Raw genomic sequence first — 16847 nt, forward strand, 5'->3', positions numbered from 1 at the left:
GTTTCATTTCCTCTTCATTTTCTCTAATTTTCTTTGTCTTCAGCTTTAACTGATTTGATGCATCCTAATTATGATCACATCTGCCCGCTCCTGTGGCACTCTGGATGACCTGTGCCAGCATCTGGGCTGGTGAAGAGATGGAGAAGGAATGGACAGCAGGACTTGCTCTCCAAGGACCTGTGGATATCCCTCTGGCCCTGGATGCTGTACAGGCATCCCTGAGGAGAACTTTCCACATGCCAGCTTTCCTGTGCTGTTCTCTTGTGTTGGGATGCCCAACTACTTTCCCACAAGTACAGTCACTTTCCCAGGAGCAGGGAGAAGTGCTCAGGATTTCACTCTCCCAGCTGGTCCTTGGGTCCTGTGAGTAGGACTGGGGCTTGCTTTTTTGGGTGAGCCCTTGCTTAGGAAAACCCTGTGTAAATCCAACACTCAGAAGTCATTTATTCTGTTGCTAATTTATGACAGTGTTTTTCATCCTGATCTTAAAGAAAATCCATCCTCACATTAAGGCTAAAAGCAAATCCTTGGCAAGATTAGGTTAGCCTAGAAAAACTTAGCCCACAAGCAATTACCCAGCGCTTCCGAGGTGTTTTGTCTCCTGCACAAGGAAATCAAAATCCCCAACCAACGATTCGTGGGAAGAAGTGGCTCCAATACGAGAACAAGATGCGTGTTGTGTCCTTTCTTTAATCAAGTTAATGGTCATCATTTTACATGCTAATGTCTCCTCCGTGGTCCATCAGCCGTGCAGCTGCAGCCGCCTGCAATCCGCCGTGTTTTACCTAAGAGACCCAATTACTGCTTGGCTCGGCGCAGGCTGACGCGGAGCGTTGCAGAGCTTCCCTCCAGAGCTTCCCCTGGCATTGCCTGGGCCAGGAGAACCATCCCGAGGGCTTGGCTAGAAAAACCAGGAGCAGAACAGAAGAACAACTCGTGTTCTGCTTCACTGGGTTACCTGGCAGGAGGCTGTGGGGCACTGGGGTACCCTGACTGAGGAGTCAAGATCAATCTCTGAGGGGCTGTCCCAAAAACCAGAGGCTGTACCAGCAGCAGCCTCCCCTCAAGCCCCCTGGACCACTGCCATTCTCATTGCCATCTGAGATGCTTTCATTCTTATTTTTTCACTCAGTCCAAAAGAATTGATAATAAAATAACCAAACCCAAACATTCCATTTTTTTCCCCCACAATCTTTGTACTTGATGGAGGTGCTGTGCTGAAAGGTGGCAGCCCAAGGAAAAGCTCAAAGGATGCACCAGCTCTCTGTATTTGTTATCGGGATCACTTCCACCTTCACCGAGGGGAGAGGCACCCACCCCTCCATGGGGGAAACCTGGAGCAGACTCGATTGCTGGCTGGAGCATCCTCCCAGACAGGGGTGGGGGGCAGAGGAGGGGCCGTGCCCTGGAGCGCTCAATCCCGTCAGGAGTGGATGGATGCAGCACCCTGATGGCTGCTTGCAATCTCCAAGGGCTGAGAGATAAGGGGGCTGTCAGGGAAAAGCCGGGCCAGAGAGATAAGAGAGCTTATTCCGTCCAATTATTGGGCAGATAAGGAAGCACAGGCAAGCCCAGCTTTCCGAATTCATCCCAGCCAGTCTCAGAGTGCTGGTCCCTTCCCCACGAGCCATCCCACTGCCCGAGGGCTGGGAATGCCCACTGCAGGCAGGGCTGACTGCCCCACTCAGCCCCTCTGGAGATGGTACCAGCTCAGGACTGCTCGGGCTCGTATTTCCCTTGAAATATGGCCCTGGCATTTCTCACAACCTTTGCACAAAGGTTAGGAGGGAGCGTGATGAGATTTGCTTGATGACAGGGAGTTGGGGTGTGCTGTCGGCAGGGATGATGCAGCACTCTCTGGGGAAGCCTGTGGTTTGGAGGGCTGGTGAAGAGATGCAGTGGAGGAGCATGGAGACCCCAGCAGGACACACAACCTCCTCCCAGAGGGGCTCTGGGCAGGAGTCTGCAGCCCCCTGTGCTGTTTGGAGGTGTTTGGAGAGCCATGAATCCGTACAAGGATGGAATGGGTGGCCAAGGTGTGGGAACCAGAATAGAAGTGCAGGATTCAAGGGGAGAAAGTGGTGCTGGGCAAGACCACTCACACAGGGAAGCAGCATCAGTCTTTGTGGGCAAACACCAGTCTGTGACACCTTCCTTGGTGAGGGGACCAAGCCCTGTTGGAGCCCCCCTTACCTCCCAGGGTGGGCAGGATGGGCCAGTATCAAGGAAGGAGCAGCATGCAGGAAATGGCCTCTGTCTGTGGTTTCACCTGGGTGCCTCTAATTTACTAGCACAATTAATTTGAACCATAAATCTGCAGCTGCAGTTACTGTGCACATGGGACTGGAGATGGGTATTAAAATCTTTCCTGTGTCCCTGACTGGTGGCCATCACTGGTCCTGGTGTGTGCAGGAGAGGACAGAGCCAGACCCTGTCCTTTTCTCGGCTCTTCCTCCCCAGCTCGTGGCTGGTCAAGCCCATTCCTCACGGCACCTTCCCTGTGGCACATGGAGCCAACTGCACACAGATCCCAAATGGATCCTGTGCTCCCTGGCATTGCCCTCCCTGCAATGGGATGAGTGATGGGATGGTGATGTGGTTTGCAGAAGGTTCAGTATCCCTAGTCCAGGGCTTGGATCAAATTCCTGCCTGGGAAAAGACTCAGCCAGCTCCAGGAGTGGGAGCAAACATACCTTGAATTCCCCAAAGTGGGGCTGGGCTGATGGGGAGGCAGAGCTGTGGCTGGGCCAGGACAGCTCCGTGCTTTGGGGGAAACTTCCTCAGATTTTTAATTATCACAGGCAATTAAGACTTTAAATCTGCCAGGCTCCAGCTGCCACAGCTGGCGCAGCTCCAGCGGCGCCGCCGTCCTCTCTGACGGCGATGTGGAGATGCTGGGCATGGGTGAGGAGCTCCAGGAGAGGGGCTTGTCACCAAAGCCAGTGACAGAACCAAGGTCATGCTGCCCGTGGGGGCGTGTCAGAGGAACCCAGAACTGGGTAAGCAGCTGGGATTCTCCCAAGAGCTGCCAGGACACCTGGAGAGGAGTACCTGGAAAATGCTGACGATGCAGTGAAAAGTCAAGTGTTTCCCAGAAGGCAGATGAACGAGGAGTAAAACCCAGGGCTGCATTAAAAGCATCTCAAGGTACAGAGGTGATAGAGGTGGCTGAGAAATGAGAGCCTGGCTGAGAAGGGGTGGGTACAAAGGAGAGGAAGATGGAGGGGGAACATTCAGCCAGGTGAGGATGGATAAACAAACTGCCACAGCCCCCAGGGAACCCCCTGGGGACCATGAGGCTCTGTCTGTCCCACAAAACCATCTGGAGAGCCCTGGAGAAGATGTGGCAGCACAGAACCAAGCTCTTAACACACAGAAACATCATCAAGTGCTCCGGGTCCCACTGCAGCAGCTTCTCTCTTTCCATGATGGAAATTTATTGCACAGCTGATGCAGGGAAAGCCAACGCAGCCATGACACCCTCGCAGGGGACATCTCCCTATGGCTGCCTTCTGCCCCTTCTGCCTTATCACAAATAAATATTGCTGCAGAGCACAGGGAAGTGTGAGATCGACCTCATCTGGTGTCCCACTATGTAATTAGTGAGTGCGGATCAACTGGAGCTTAAAGAAGGGATAAAGAAACCGGCGGATCTCACTCAACGAAACAGAAAACAAGGAGCCTCACCCAATGAATGAGCTCTCTCTAAATATAACCAGGACTGCAAAATTGTGTCAGGGAATAATTCATATGCAGAAATAGCTCTAAAACTAAGTGGAAGCGTGAGAGCTGAATAGAGCAAACCCCAAGGAGCCGTAAGGAAACAGCACAAATTCGGTGGAAGTGTGGGAGCAATCCAGGAGCTTCCACGATTCTAATCCACGATTAGAAGTATCCTGAGACAGTTCCTGTACGCCAAACCTCCTTTTCTCCCCTGCTGAGCCCCAGGCTCCTCATGCTGGCAGCACAGAGGTGATTAATTCCCACAGTTCCTGACACTGGCTTGTGCCAGCACCAGCACCCTCAGCACTTTGGGGCTATCCTGGACACTTAATTTAATATGGTGTGATTGGATTTGATTAAAAGCTATTGATTGGGAGGACAGGGGCTGGTAAAATTGTGGCCATTTGTCAGTGACCGGGCAGTGAAATCTATGGGCTAATAAATCAGGGCTGGCGCTGTTGGTACACAGCGACTGCAGTGCAGGACGTGGTCAGGCTCCTTCCCCTGGCACCAGGGATGGACTAATCCCATTAAAAATTTTTCCAACGTGGAGCTGCCCCTGGGGAAGAGCTGTGGAGCTGGAGGGTGAGTGCTGATGTACCCAAAGCCAGGGGTGGTGTACCCTGTGCTCCCCACTCCTGGATGCAGGCAGGATGCACAGTGCAAGGCAGCATTTCAGAGGCCAGCACAGTCCATCTTCGGGGAAGCTCCTTGCTCCTTGCCTTTTCCTTCCCTTGGGCAAGAGGGGTTGCTCCAACACACTGCCTCTGGAAATGGCTGGGATGGAGGGAGCCTCTGCACCTCCCATAAGGTGCTCCAACATCTCCCAGGGGATGCTCTTACCACCTCCACAAGCTGCTCCCGGTGTGCAGGGCTGGAGCACTTACCAGACGTGCCTATGGCTGCCTCTCTGATTTAGAGGCACTGTCCATGGGCAGCTCTTTGAGCAGCTGTGACACACAGGAAAATTACGGAACGACACTCGCCAGCTCTTTAGCAGCGTATTGACACAACGGGGACCGGAATGATGAGATGTGAGACTTCTGATGCATCTGTATTATTCCCAGCATGCTATCACAGCTCCCAGAATGGGGATGTCAAATGGCTTCCTCCGAGCATTTTGTATGTCTTTAAAAATGAAATGGGCTGTGCTGATGCCTTCAGATGTCTAATGGGTGATGCGAGTGTAAAAGTGCCACTTCATGCTTTGAGATGTCACTACAGTAAATCAATCCCATTTTAGCTGCTTTTATAAGCTGCAAATATTTTCTCAGGGCTGCTGAGGAGGGAGGGGAGCAGGAGCCAGGGACTGTTGGCAAAGACAAGCGTGGCCAGGTCAGCCTCATGGGCCAGCTTGGCTGAGAGATGTGTGAGGGGCTCTGAGCCCCCAGCTCTTGCCTGGGCTGCTCAGCATCCCGGGGGTCTGGGACACATCCCAACACCATTATCTCCCTCCTCTCCTGGCCTTCTGCACCACCCAGCGAGACCTCCCTCTGTGTATCTCTTCTAAGTCCTTTGTAATAGCTGACACGGAGCCAGGGGAAGCTTGACAGGTCGGCTCTGTATTAAAAATGATCTACGATAATAAAAGGGGAGGAAAAGAGGCCGCTGCCTCACAAGGAGTCTGAAGGCATGGAAGATTAGCAGTGCTGCTATATTGCATACACACTGTTTGGGTTTGGGAGAAGATTTCTGTGCTTGGGGTTCCTCTGTACCTGCCAGGACCTGGCACCTGGTGAGCTGAGCAGCAGGATGGTGACGCACACAGGGTCCCTGAGTGTCACTGTGAGCGCTGGAGCTGTGAGCCCCTGAGGTCCCAGGAGCTGAATCCAAAGGTTGAGGGAATGGGGAACTTCTGGAAGGGCTCAAGGAGAGCACCAGGTGGCTCTGCCAAAAAGGAACCTTCAGGTGAGGCAAATGGCCTGGTCTGGATCAGAGGAGTGCAGCAGGATCCCCCACTCCTCAACTCCTCAAGAGCTGCACCTGTGACTGCTCTGCGGTGATTTACACGTCTCAGTGACTAATGCGTTCATAATCAAAATGGACCATAATCATTACTGCAGCAAAGCAATCCTTGCTTTCTTCTATTTACTAATCTTCAACTTCTCCTTGTGACCTTTACTTCAAAATGTTTCAATATAAATAATGCACTTCTGTGAATATATTCTTCTGATTATTTCCCAAAGCTCTGATTCTCCATGTGCGACGGTCCCTGAAGTGGTAATTTGTTCTCCTTCCTCGTAATTGCAATTTTAGAAATAGCTGTTCCAAATGCTCCCAGCCTGAGATCTTTTTTGATATCTTTCCTCCATTTTCCCCTCTGTAATAAAGCTGCTTCCTGGGACAGGGAGGGACTCCAGGTCCAGGAGTGCCCCAGGGCAGTGGGGCTCTGTAGGTGCCTCTCACCACTGATCAAGAGGTTTGTGTTGTTCCAGGAGACTCTGTCTTTCCATTAGGCCCCTCCTAATCTTTTAGAGCATTAGTTAGGAGAGCATTTATTAATCTCAGATTAACTCTTACTAATTCCAGTTGCAACTAAAATTTGCTTACTGGGAGATGGGGCTGCTCAGACAGAAAATGAACCTGGTAGGGGGGATGGCAGTGGGAGAGCTGAGCAGGGACCTGCCCTTCCAGCTGCTCGTTCCAGATACACATCAGACTGGGAGTTAATCAACAACAGCAAAGGGATTTGGACTCTGGATCAGGCAGAGTGGGGCAAGAGGGGAGTGGGCACACCTTGAAGGTGTGGCCCACCAGAAGGCAGCTCCCCAACCTGGGCACATTGCCTGCAGATGAAGCACTTGCAGAAGCCGAGCTCTTCACTTTGGAAGGACAGGGGGGCTCTGGCATGGGGTCCTTCTCCCAAGGGAGATGCCATGGCATGGGCAGCTCTCCTTTTGGCAAAACCACAGTGCCCAGCTCTAACCTTGTGCAGCCAGTTCAGAGAAATTGTTTGTGATGAATTTAAGCTGAAGGTTAAGAGCCAACATCAGCTAGAAAGTCAATGACTAATCTATTAAGCTCCCCAGTAACTTAATTTACATGTTTTTAATGATTACTTCCTACCTGGGCACTCTGAAAACTAATTGGACTTGAATCGCTAAGTGCATTCAGAGGTGGACTCAAATTAATAAGCACCACTCATGTCTGCTTTTAGATGCAGGAGAGAATAAGTGCTGGCTCTGGGGGCTGCCAGATGCCTCATTGCCATGCAGCCACGGCTGCACTCCCTGGGCTGGGGGTATCTGCTCTCCAAATAACCAGCTCTGTTGCACCCACTGCCATTCAGGAATTTAAACCTCCATTAAGGGCTTGATGCACTTCTTGGAAACTCAGTTTTTTTCATCCATTGAAAGAGAAAAACCTGTTTCAGATTTCAAGTGGGGCCTGGGCCAAGCATTGCTTTCAGTTAGTCAGTGGTGTTCTCAGAACTGAGGGGCTGGTGAGGCTGGCTCAGTGGTTTCTCCACTGCTGGGTCATGAGCTGGATTCCCTCCTCCTTTTTCTCCTCTTTACCAGCTCAACTGCAGGTTTCATCAGCAGTGGTCCCAGTCTCACTGCTCCCTCACAGAAAACATGGATCTCAGCCTCAGCAGCTTAGTGGGACCCCAGCCACGCCAGCATCCAGCTCCTCTCTCCATCCCTGTGCATTCCCAGAGGATGGAGGGGCCAGGAGGCAGGGGGGACCTGGGCTCAGCAAGGGGTGCCCCCAGGAATGGGGTTGTTATAGCACCCCAACATGCTGAATTTGCCAGAACCTGCATGAGACAAACAGCTGAGATGTTTCTGCACAGGCAAGGGAAGCTCCTGCTCTAGGGAGAGCAGCCTGGCCATAAGGGAGGGAATGTGGCTGGAATGAAAATCACCTACTTAAGAGATAACCTGAAAGCCCTTTTAATATAATGGCAAAAGGCAAAAGAGGCTTAGAGAACTGGCTGGTTCCTCATTTAAGGCAAGGATGAGCACTTACTTTGGATCAGTCCACGAAAAATACCATAGTGATCTTTATTTCCCTGAAAAGCCCAGCATCTTTGCTGGCACTGTGGGATATAAAACAAATTCACCCAGCATCCGTTGTGTAGGGCTGTTTTTGGGCAAAGATGAGCTGCAGTCATGGGGGAATTATCCCTTATGACTGGAAGTTGGAGCCAGCTCTGCCACCATCACTGCTTGTGGCATCCAGTGCTATCAACTCTTGCTCCAGCAAGGGACTGACTGCACCAAGTGCATCAGCATCAGAATGAAACTGAGGATTTCACAGTTTGCCATCAGCTAATAGCTGAGCAAACAGAACACAGCGCTGGTACTGGGGAAGATGCTTCCCCCTGAAGAACAGTTCTTTTAATGAGGCTCATCATAATGCTCATTAATTTGCGTACATCTGGATGTTCAGGTTGGCAAATGTGGAGGCAAATAGCTTTGCATTGTGTTGAGTCACACACACAATTGCTTCACTACTCCTTCTCAGTCTCATGTGGGTCAAGGAATATTTGCTTTACTGAGAAAAAACTGTTTCCTGGGAAATGTCCCACATCTGGCAGATCCTGGGGCGTCTTGACAGTGCATAGGACTGGGAAGAGACAGAGCTGTGGGGTCCTGCCTCCCCTCCTTACCCCACTGAACACATCCCAGTGAGGTTTGCAGCTCAGCTCTGTGCAGTGGGAGCTCAGTTTTTTCCCTTTTAAGAGCTGTCCTTTCCATCTGTGCCACATTGGCCATGTTCCTGGGGGACACCCTGGCGATGCCCCCACCATGCTGAACCCCCCTTGACCCTGAGTGCTTGGGGAAAGTGGATTCAGGGTGGATGGTCTCCGGTATGGGAAGCAGGGAGAAGCCTCACTCCAACCTGCCAGGCTCCCCTCCAACACAAACACCGGAGAGAGCCGAGTTCCCTCGCTGTCCCTGGGGACTGAACGTTTCATCCTGGGCTTTTTCATTACTGTTCGATGCTGGAGTTACACAGATGCTGCCTGCTCCCCCCCAATGGCAAGGAAATTATGCACCTGGGCCAGCAGCCAGGATGCCGAGGATTTATGCTTTTCAAGGTCTTTTATTAACTTGGCAACATATGGCTCTATCCTCAGAGCATCTCCTCCACCTCCGCCTCCTCCTCCACCCCCTCCTCCTCCTCCTCCTGCTCTTCCTTCTCCTCCCCAGAATGCTGGGGCTGGACTGGGGCTCTCCCTGGCTCCCTGTGCCCTTCATGCTGGATTTGTTCATCCTTGGGGAAAAAACCCCTTTAGGATGGGTGGGATAGTAACAAAATTACATGAAACAACATTCTTATTAAAAGTGTATTTCAATTCCTTTCTGTTTCACAGACGTGAAATCAGTCTTTAAAATGCCAATAGCGAATATTTAAGACACTGAAAGCTGTTTTCTTTTTGGCATGTACCTGGATTTGAGTAGAGACCCTCCAGAGCCAGGAATGCCGGATGCTACAGTCACTGTGTGCATATGAGAGCTTGGAAAGGGCTCCCCTTTCACTGCTTGATTTTTGTCTTTAAGATTCAGGCAACAGCTGCCTTCTCCCCAACTTTGCATCTAGTGAAACACAGGGATGCTCTTGGAAATGCACCATGGAGGCAGTGGGGCCATGGGCAAGGAAAGCCATCCTCACCTCTAAAGGTTTGGGTAACTCCAGGAGCAAAGCCAAGGGCTGGGCTTGTGCAGGTGGAGGAGCAGGAATGAGAACTGCCAGGGAAAGACCTTGCCAGAGGTTTCCATCCATGATATATGTATGAGGAATGTCTAATGGTGCTGAACTTCAACTGGCTGGAAGGTTGTCATGCTGCTGCCAGGCTACAGCCGTGTCTCTTCCCTCTCCTGGCTAAAACATGGCTGGGCTGCATCCAGCTACATCTCTCCTTGGACAAACCCAAACACCAACAGCAATACTAATCCTGCTGATGGATGAATCTGCACCCACCAGGGCTGCACCCACCCCTCAACATCCGGGGTGTTCTAGTGGCAGTGCTGGAAATGCCATTAGGAAATGAGGGGAAGTCGGGAGTTGTCATTTACACGCTCATGAATGTGCCAAGAGCTGCAAAACGCAGCACAGTGCAACGTGGCCACCTGCTGCATCCCACCGAGCCACCAGATCCTCTGTGCTCTCAGGAGAGCAGGCTCAGCTTTTTCCATTGAACACCTGCACGTTTTCCAACCCTCCTTTCCTGAAGCCACAGCCTTGTGCACTCAGACCTGCAGGATGGGTTCGTTTACCCACATGCCTCAAAGTGCAGAGTGCGAGGCTACAGTGGCATTCGAGTAGCGTCGAGTGCTTTCAAGAAGATTACACTCGCTGAAGTAGTAATTAATGTTTGTTTTATTATGTTCTGGGGAATGATCGTCCAACAAGATAATTCAAATAAAGCCGAGCATGTTCCGAGTGAACGCCGCTTAAAGGCTGATTCATTGCAAACTGGCCCGTGCAAAGGACCAATAATTAGGAGAAAAGGCACAAGTAGGAGCATACTCGCCATTTATCTGCCTTTTATGTAATTAAAATGATGGAAATTACGGCTTAATGAGTGGAAATTGGATGTGCTCTTGAGAGTTTTGCGTGTCTTATTTTCCTACAGTCTCTAACCGTGTCCCTCCAGCCATGTCACCAGCCTGGGGCCACTGCAGGACTGCCAAGGGCCACCTGGGGATGGAAAGCTGGTGACAATGCTGACAGAGCTTCCACCTGCTGCACCCAAGGGTCTGCACCACTCTGGGTCAGGGAATGAGGGCTGGGATGTGCCAGACCATGGCCAAACACTCAGCACGAGCTCTGCTTCCCATGATTAACTCCTGGTAATGTCTCATTAAATGACATACAGTGAAACCACTGTGTCATATTATATGGTAAATAAACCTGACGAAGGCAGCACATCCAGCAGCCTGATAAACCACCTGGTTTTATCCCACAGCTGAGAGGTACACCAGGGGAAGGCTGCTCTGCTGGGATGGTGGGAGCTGGCAGTGACACTGCCAGCAGAGCCCTGGTGGCTCCACATCACAGCCCGAGGCTCTGCAAGCTGCTACGGCGCGGTGTGTCGGATAAATGATGAGAAGAAAATTGTCCTCCATCTGTTGAAATAAATTCCACCACATTTGCTTCTCTCATTAGCTGTATACAGGGGCGGAACATGGTACTAAGCCCATGGAGGCAGAGGATGTTGATCGGGGTGCCAGCAGGTGCCAGCACGGCCACCCCGTCAGGAGTCCCACGGTGGCAGTGCCAAGGGGACCCACACATCAGGGGGTGGATGCCTTCCCACTTCAGCTCCTGGAGGGAGCATCTTCCACAAGATGGAGCCTGTGGGCAAACGATGTGAGGCCGGGAGGACGCTGGACAGCGAGCGGCTGTCTGTCTGTCTGTCTGTCTGTCTGTCCGGCCGTCCACTCTGACACACCGGGTCTGTCCGTCCATCTGTCACCCAGGTGATGCCTGCAGAGTGATGCAGAGTGGTCTGTCTGTCCATCTGTCCATCTCCCCTGTGGTGCCCCGAGAGCCATGCAGAGCCGTCTGTCTGTCTCTCTGTCCATCTGTCTGTCTGCCATGCGGTGCCAGGCAGTGATGGAGAGAGGGGACCAGGCAGCTCTAAGGCCAGGGATGCCATCTCGGGGTAAGTCAGTGCCAGACATGGTGACTTCTGCACTCAGAGGGCACACAGAGCTGCCCCACACGAGTTCTGAGATGCCCATCCCTCCCATGGGATGCTCAGTTTCCCTCTCACACCCCGGGCTGTGGCTGATGCAGGGGCTCTGGTTTGGCTTAGTTCACCTTTCTGTATCAACATCTTGCCACTTTGCCTGTTAATCCTGAGAGGGAAGTGCAAACCCAAGATGGATCAAAACAAATGCCAGAGCCCAAGGAGAAATGTCAGCAGCTGTCAGGGGGTGGCAGGAACGGGGGGCTGGGTGCCCTGGGGAGAGCTCCCACATCCCAGCTCACCTTTCCAAAGGAAACCTCTCCTGGCACATGCTGAGCTGAGAGTCCTGGGAGAAAGGCTGCTGCTTGCTTGAGGGGGTTCCCAGCCACCCCCCCCCATTCCTGGGCTCTTTCCTGCCTTCCCCTCTTGCTGGAAAACCTGAGGCAGAGGGTGGCAGCTCCACTCAGCTCTGCTCTCCACGCCATTTCCACATTATGCTAATGCACAGCTGTTGAATCCTCCTTCCCAGTGTGAATTCCAGCAGGTCCTTCCTCCTAAGTGGGAATTACTTCCATTTGCTGCTTTTTTTAATTATCCAGTGCTTAGGAAAGTATCTCAGTGCATGGCTGTGGCTGCCTGGTAATGCTTGGGGCACCGTGGCAGGTAATGCCAGGGACCTTTTGTTGATGCCGAGGACTTTTTGGGGAGATGCTGAGACCTGAGGAGCTGGTGAAGCTGACTGGAACATCAGACAGTTCTGGGGGGGTGAGGGGGCAGCGGCGCTAGGGGACAGCAGCAGTTCATTAATGTCAATAGAAATGGAAAGAGGATTTGGAGAGTGAGAAGGGACAGATCAGCAGTGACAGGGAATATGGAAACAGCCAACTTTTGTCGGCCTGAGGAAATCAGTACAGAGTTACTGGAGATGCAAAGAAGACAGCTGTGATAAGGGACACTGGGGACACCCAGGCTGGGGACAGCAGTGCCAGCACCACACCAGGGCTGATGAGACCCAGACCTGCTCTCCTGCCCATCACCCCTGAAATCAGCCTGACCACACATACGAAAATGGCAATAAATTTCAGGGATTACGACTCTCTGCTGTTCTTTGGATAGGTCTTTGGTTGGATTTGAAGAGAATTCTTATTTGAACAATAGGTCAGATGTGAATTCACCTTGCTGCAGACACGGGAGCTCCAATCTGGGAGGCTTTTAGCCCTCTTGCAGAAAGAGAAAAAGAAGAAAATCCTTGCTGTCTAATTATGCTGGTTACAGGCAATCAGCCTCGCAGCCATATTCCGATGACTTTTATTCGACACTGATTGATCACACTTTAATTGCCACCCAGGGCACAAGAAAAACCCTCGTGAAGAGAGAAGTTTTGGAGAGTCACAGTGAGCACAGGGACAGCTGCTTTGGGTCACAGCCTGAGCCTGGGAATTGCCTTCCCAGAGCTTGGCTGAGAGCTGGGAATGCTCTGAAGGGAGTGGATCTCAGCCTGGTCTGTGCCTGGCTCTGTGTCACAGTGCCTGCGGACAACAACTGCAGGCAGCAACCCGCTGGGAATGGAGCTTCCAAGGGGGAGAGGAGCAGCCAAACACACCTTTGAACGTGTTCCAGTATCTTTTACCGCACTGTAGCACTCCTCCAGCTGATAGTGGAGCAGCTCTCACACGGAGAAGCGTGATGCCACCGATAAAAACCGATTAGGATTTTTAAGGTAGAAAAGTGCATCAATTCTGCATCAATTCTGAATGCAGATGCTGGATTTATCGCTGCAGAGAAGGGTTATACTCACATACTGACCATCCTGTGCCTGCTCCCAGCATCTGCAGGGCTCAGCAGGGCCACAACAGCACTTCATGGGACTTCACCACACTCCCCCCATGCCAGGCAGGAAAACCTCCCACTGCACAAGGAGCAGAAAAGTGTGATGAGGAATTGTTATGTTCTGTGGAAATACTGGTCTTTGTACACAGGGGCAGTGTTGCAAACACTCAAAACTGCCCCAGAAATGGGCAGCTCACCCCCCTGAGCCTTGGGAGAGGTGTGCATATCCAAATCTGTTTCCCACACGCTGATGGGAGTGCTGGGGGTGATTCTCTCATGTGGTCTCTGGCCATTGGCAGGACAGCACAGTGATGGATTGAGGGGCAGCCTGGGCACCCTGGCCTGGGTGAGAGGTGTGGGCAGCACCCAGGGGGAGCAGGGCACCCCAGTTTCATGGGATAAATCTGCAGGAACGAGCTCAGCTGACACCAGAGCAGGTATGCAAGAGCACCAGGAACTTCCAATGATAAAAGAATGATAAAGGAAAATTCTCCCTCTCCCACAGCCAAAACACCACGTTTTCAGACCTGTGTCATTCAAATGACAAAAGGAGACAAGCCTGGCACCTTTAGTAACTGTGCCTTTAAATCTTCATCCGTAAATGCATTAAATATCTTTTAATGCGGCAATTGTTTGGGAACAAGTCCAAACATTTAAATATTGTGGCCAGGACGTCACAGCTCAGACTCTTTGTGCCATGCTCTAGTGGAGGACTCGGAGCAGCAATTGCTTCCTTCCATGGGAAGTGTCAGCAGGGTCAGAGCTGATGCATTGTAAATCAGTGCCTTGACAGAACAGCACCTTGTTTTACTCAGCTTGCTCTCGTCAGGTTGAAATTCATGTATAATTCTACCACTCGCTGCTGGGGAAGCAGCTCTCTGGGAGATAACAGCTTCCCTTTGGCCCAAACATGAAACCAAACCAAACCAAACCAAACCAAACCAAACCAAACCAAACCAAACCTGGACTGGTGCTATGGCATTGCCCCACTGAAACCCAAGGATGAATGGAATAAAAGTGTTTTCTTTCTCTCCTGAACGTGTGGCCAGGTCTGAGGACTTACAAAAACCCATGTTCAGTGCTTCATCTTTGCCATCCCTGCAGTGGCACAGGGCTCCTTGCTGTCACAGGTGAGCTGGTGCCAGCACTGCCCTGTCCCTTCCAAGCCTTGCTGTCCCTCCCTGTTCAGTGGCACAAGGTGATGTTTGAGGTATGGCCCCAAGGGCCAAAAGCCTGGAAAGCTCAGACCAGGCCATGATATTAAAATGAATACTCAGCATTGGCATTCAACAGTCAGTACTCAGCACCTCACCTTGGTCTTGGTGCAGTCCTGCCTGGCTGGGGCTGCCCACGCAGCTGTGTCAGGATGAAGAGCCCAGGCAAAGCTAACCTAGAAAAGGGATAGAAAAAAAGGGAAAATCTCAGCTTTGTATTTAACAAACAGCAGATGATGTGGCTGTGTCTTGTTTGCTCGGAGCCAAGCGAAACCCTGCTGCTCTGGAGCAAAACGGGGAGTTATTGAGGTGAGAAATGCGTGGGCTGGAAGCTGACCCACGACATCCCTCCCCTCCCGCCCACGGCTGGGTCCAGCCACCACAGGGACAGACCAGCTCTGTAACGAGCTCACCAGAGCCATTCCTCAGCCTTAGGCAAGGAAAAAAGAGAGATGAAAAAAAAATAACCCAGAGAGAGAATTTAATTGTGAACTCTTGCTGGTGAAGGCGAAGCATAAACCAATAAATGGTAGAAATGCATCTGATAAGCCCTGCGAGGTGAAGATGAGAAATGTGTTGGCTGCACGTGGGAGTGTGTGGGATGATGAAAGGCTTTGGAAGTACCTGCAGCAGCAGAAGGACCACGGGGAGTAATAAACAGGGTGCTTAGCAAAGGTTTTGGAGAGCTTCAGGCTTCGGTCGTGGCGATGCTCTCGCCTTTCTCTGTGGGGAAGAGCCAGGAGAGACAGACTTTGCTTGCAGGGAAAAACACAGCAAGAGGGATCTGAGAGTTCAGCATGGAGCTGGAGGTATCCACAGAGGAGCCTTTGCTGATGCTGGCTGCAGGCATTGCCTGCCAGCGATGGGTGGGTTGTACTTACTGCAGGACTGAGTGTCTGAAGCTCTGCTGCTGCCCTGGATCCATCTGGACCACAACAGGGACACCAGCCCTGGCTCCAGGAGGGGAAGCTGCTGGAACTCTGCACCCCAGCATCCCTGGTGGCAGCACCACCACAACCAGAGGAGGAGACCCTGTAATAACCAACCCACTTTAAAAGCAGTATCAAGTGCTTTTGGTTATCTGCAGCTGGGAACACACCCAGCTTCAGATATTCCAGTCTATGTAATTGAATTATTTAGGGGCTGGCATGGCGTGATGAAATAGGCTTTCTTCCTATTTTTAGGTTTCCATCTACAGGGCTGGAAATTACAGCCATTAAAATGTTCTATTAGTAATGATATATAAAGGGGAAAAAACTGATCAGACTTTTCTAGTGCACATAGAGCATTAGGATATCATTAATTTTAATGATAGAGCCCAAAATTACAAAGCTATTACAGTCATACTTGAAGTTTCCGGAAAAAAAAGAGAGAGAATCAGTCTAAATTGTTGTTAATGAGTAAAAAAATATTTAAATCATATTTAACGGACCTTACAATTATGGCTGATGTCTCTGTGGGCTGATGATGGCTTAGACTGGGGTTGTTCCCTGGTGCTGACAAAACAAATGTCTAGCACAAGGCAACAGTGAGGGGAGTCCAGGAGGATTTGCTGGAGTGTTCTGGAGGGGGACAGAGAGAGGCCACATTCCTTCAAGGGCTGCTTTTGGCCTTTTATTCCCGCCTCTAAGTCTTGTTACAGGATTCCTGCTGCCCTGGAGGAGATTTCCAACTCCATCAGCTGCTGAGCAAAAAAAAAAAGTATTCCCAGCACTGTGCACTGTGAAGTAGCAGCAATTAATGGCCCTTGGAGGGCTGGAGATTTTCATCTTGGTTTTTCTTTAAAAAATAAATGACTGAGGAACAAAGTCCTTTGGGAAAGTGGATGGGGGAAAAGAAGAAAGTTGGAAAGAGGAACCCTTGAGATGCTTCGTGCTCCCTGACCCTCTGGTGTGAGGGGAAAGGATGCAGCGCCCAGAAAGCAGCTGGGATTTCCCTGACCTGCAAGCCCAGCCAAGGGGACTGTGTGCTGGGCTGATGGGAGCTGGATCCTGGATTTATTGAGGCATGCTTGCAATAATTCAACAAGCACCCCCTGTCCTGGGAGCAGTGACACAGCCGAGTCTCTCTGGAGCAGGGCTGTGACCAAGGGACAATTTACTGCCTTGTCCTTGACAGCTCTGGTCATCTCTAAGTCACCAAACCCTTGACTTCCTCATGGAAGGAAGGAAAATATTTTTTCCAAGGGAAAATCCCTCTCTGCTGAAGCTCCCACTGCTCCTGTTTGCTGGCAGCTCTTCCAAAGCCCCCTGAAACACCTGAGCAGAACACCTGCAATAACTGCACAGGCTCATAATACTCTGGGTGACATTAAGACTATTTTCCAGGTTCCTGCTAGTTGAAACACTGCAATAGAAGGGTCAAAAACTTTTCAGATTCATTAGGCCTCAAAATAGCTGCCTCGTTAAGCAGCACGGAGATGGCCGATAATGGGAGGC

The 16847-nt window shown here is 51.2% G+C and overlaps 1 long non-coding RNA gene across 2 annotated transcripts; it reads right to left on the bottom strand.

The window, feature by feature from the left end:
- Window positions 1–9993: 9993 nt before the first annotated feature.
- On the bottom strand, window positions 9994–15465 carry LOC117006748. 2 transcript variants are annotated; one of them, XR_004420018.1, is made up of 4 exons: window positions 15291–15465; window positions 15034–15132; window positions 14508–14585; window positions 9994–13274 (listed from the first exon to the last, which is right to left on the bottom strand). It is a non-coding gene; the product is annotated as an uncharacterized LOC117006748 (long non-coding RNA). The 2 variants fall into 2 exon arrangements; XR_004420017.1 differs by having other exon boundaries at window positions 15034–15465.
- Between the last annotated feature and the right edge of the window lie 1382 nt (window positions 15466–16847).

Source organism: Catharus ustulatus, chromosome 24 (assembly GCF_009819885.2).
Source record: "Catharus ustulatus isolate bCatUst1 chromosome 24, bCatUst1.pri.v2, whole genome shotgun sequence".
NCBI classification, from domain to species: domain Eukaryota; kingdom Metazoa; phylum Chordata; class Aves; order Passeriformes; family Turdidae; genus Catharus; species Catharus ustulatus.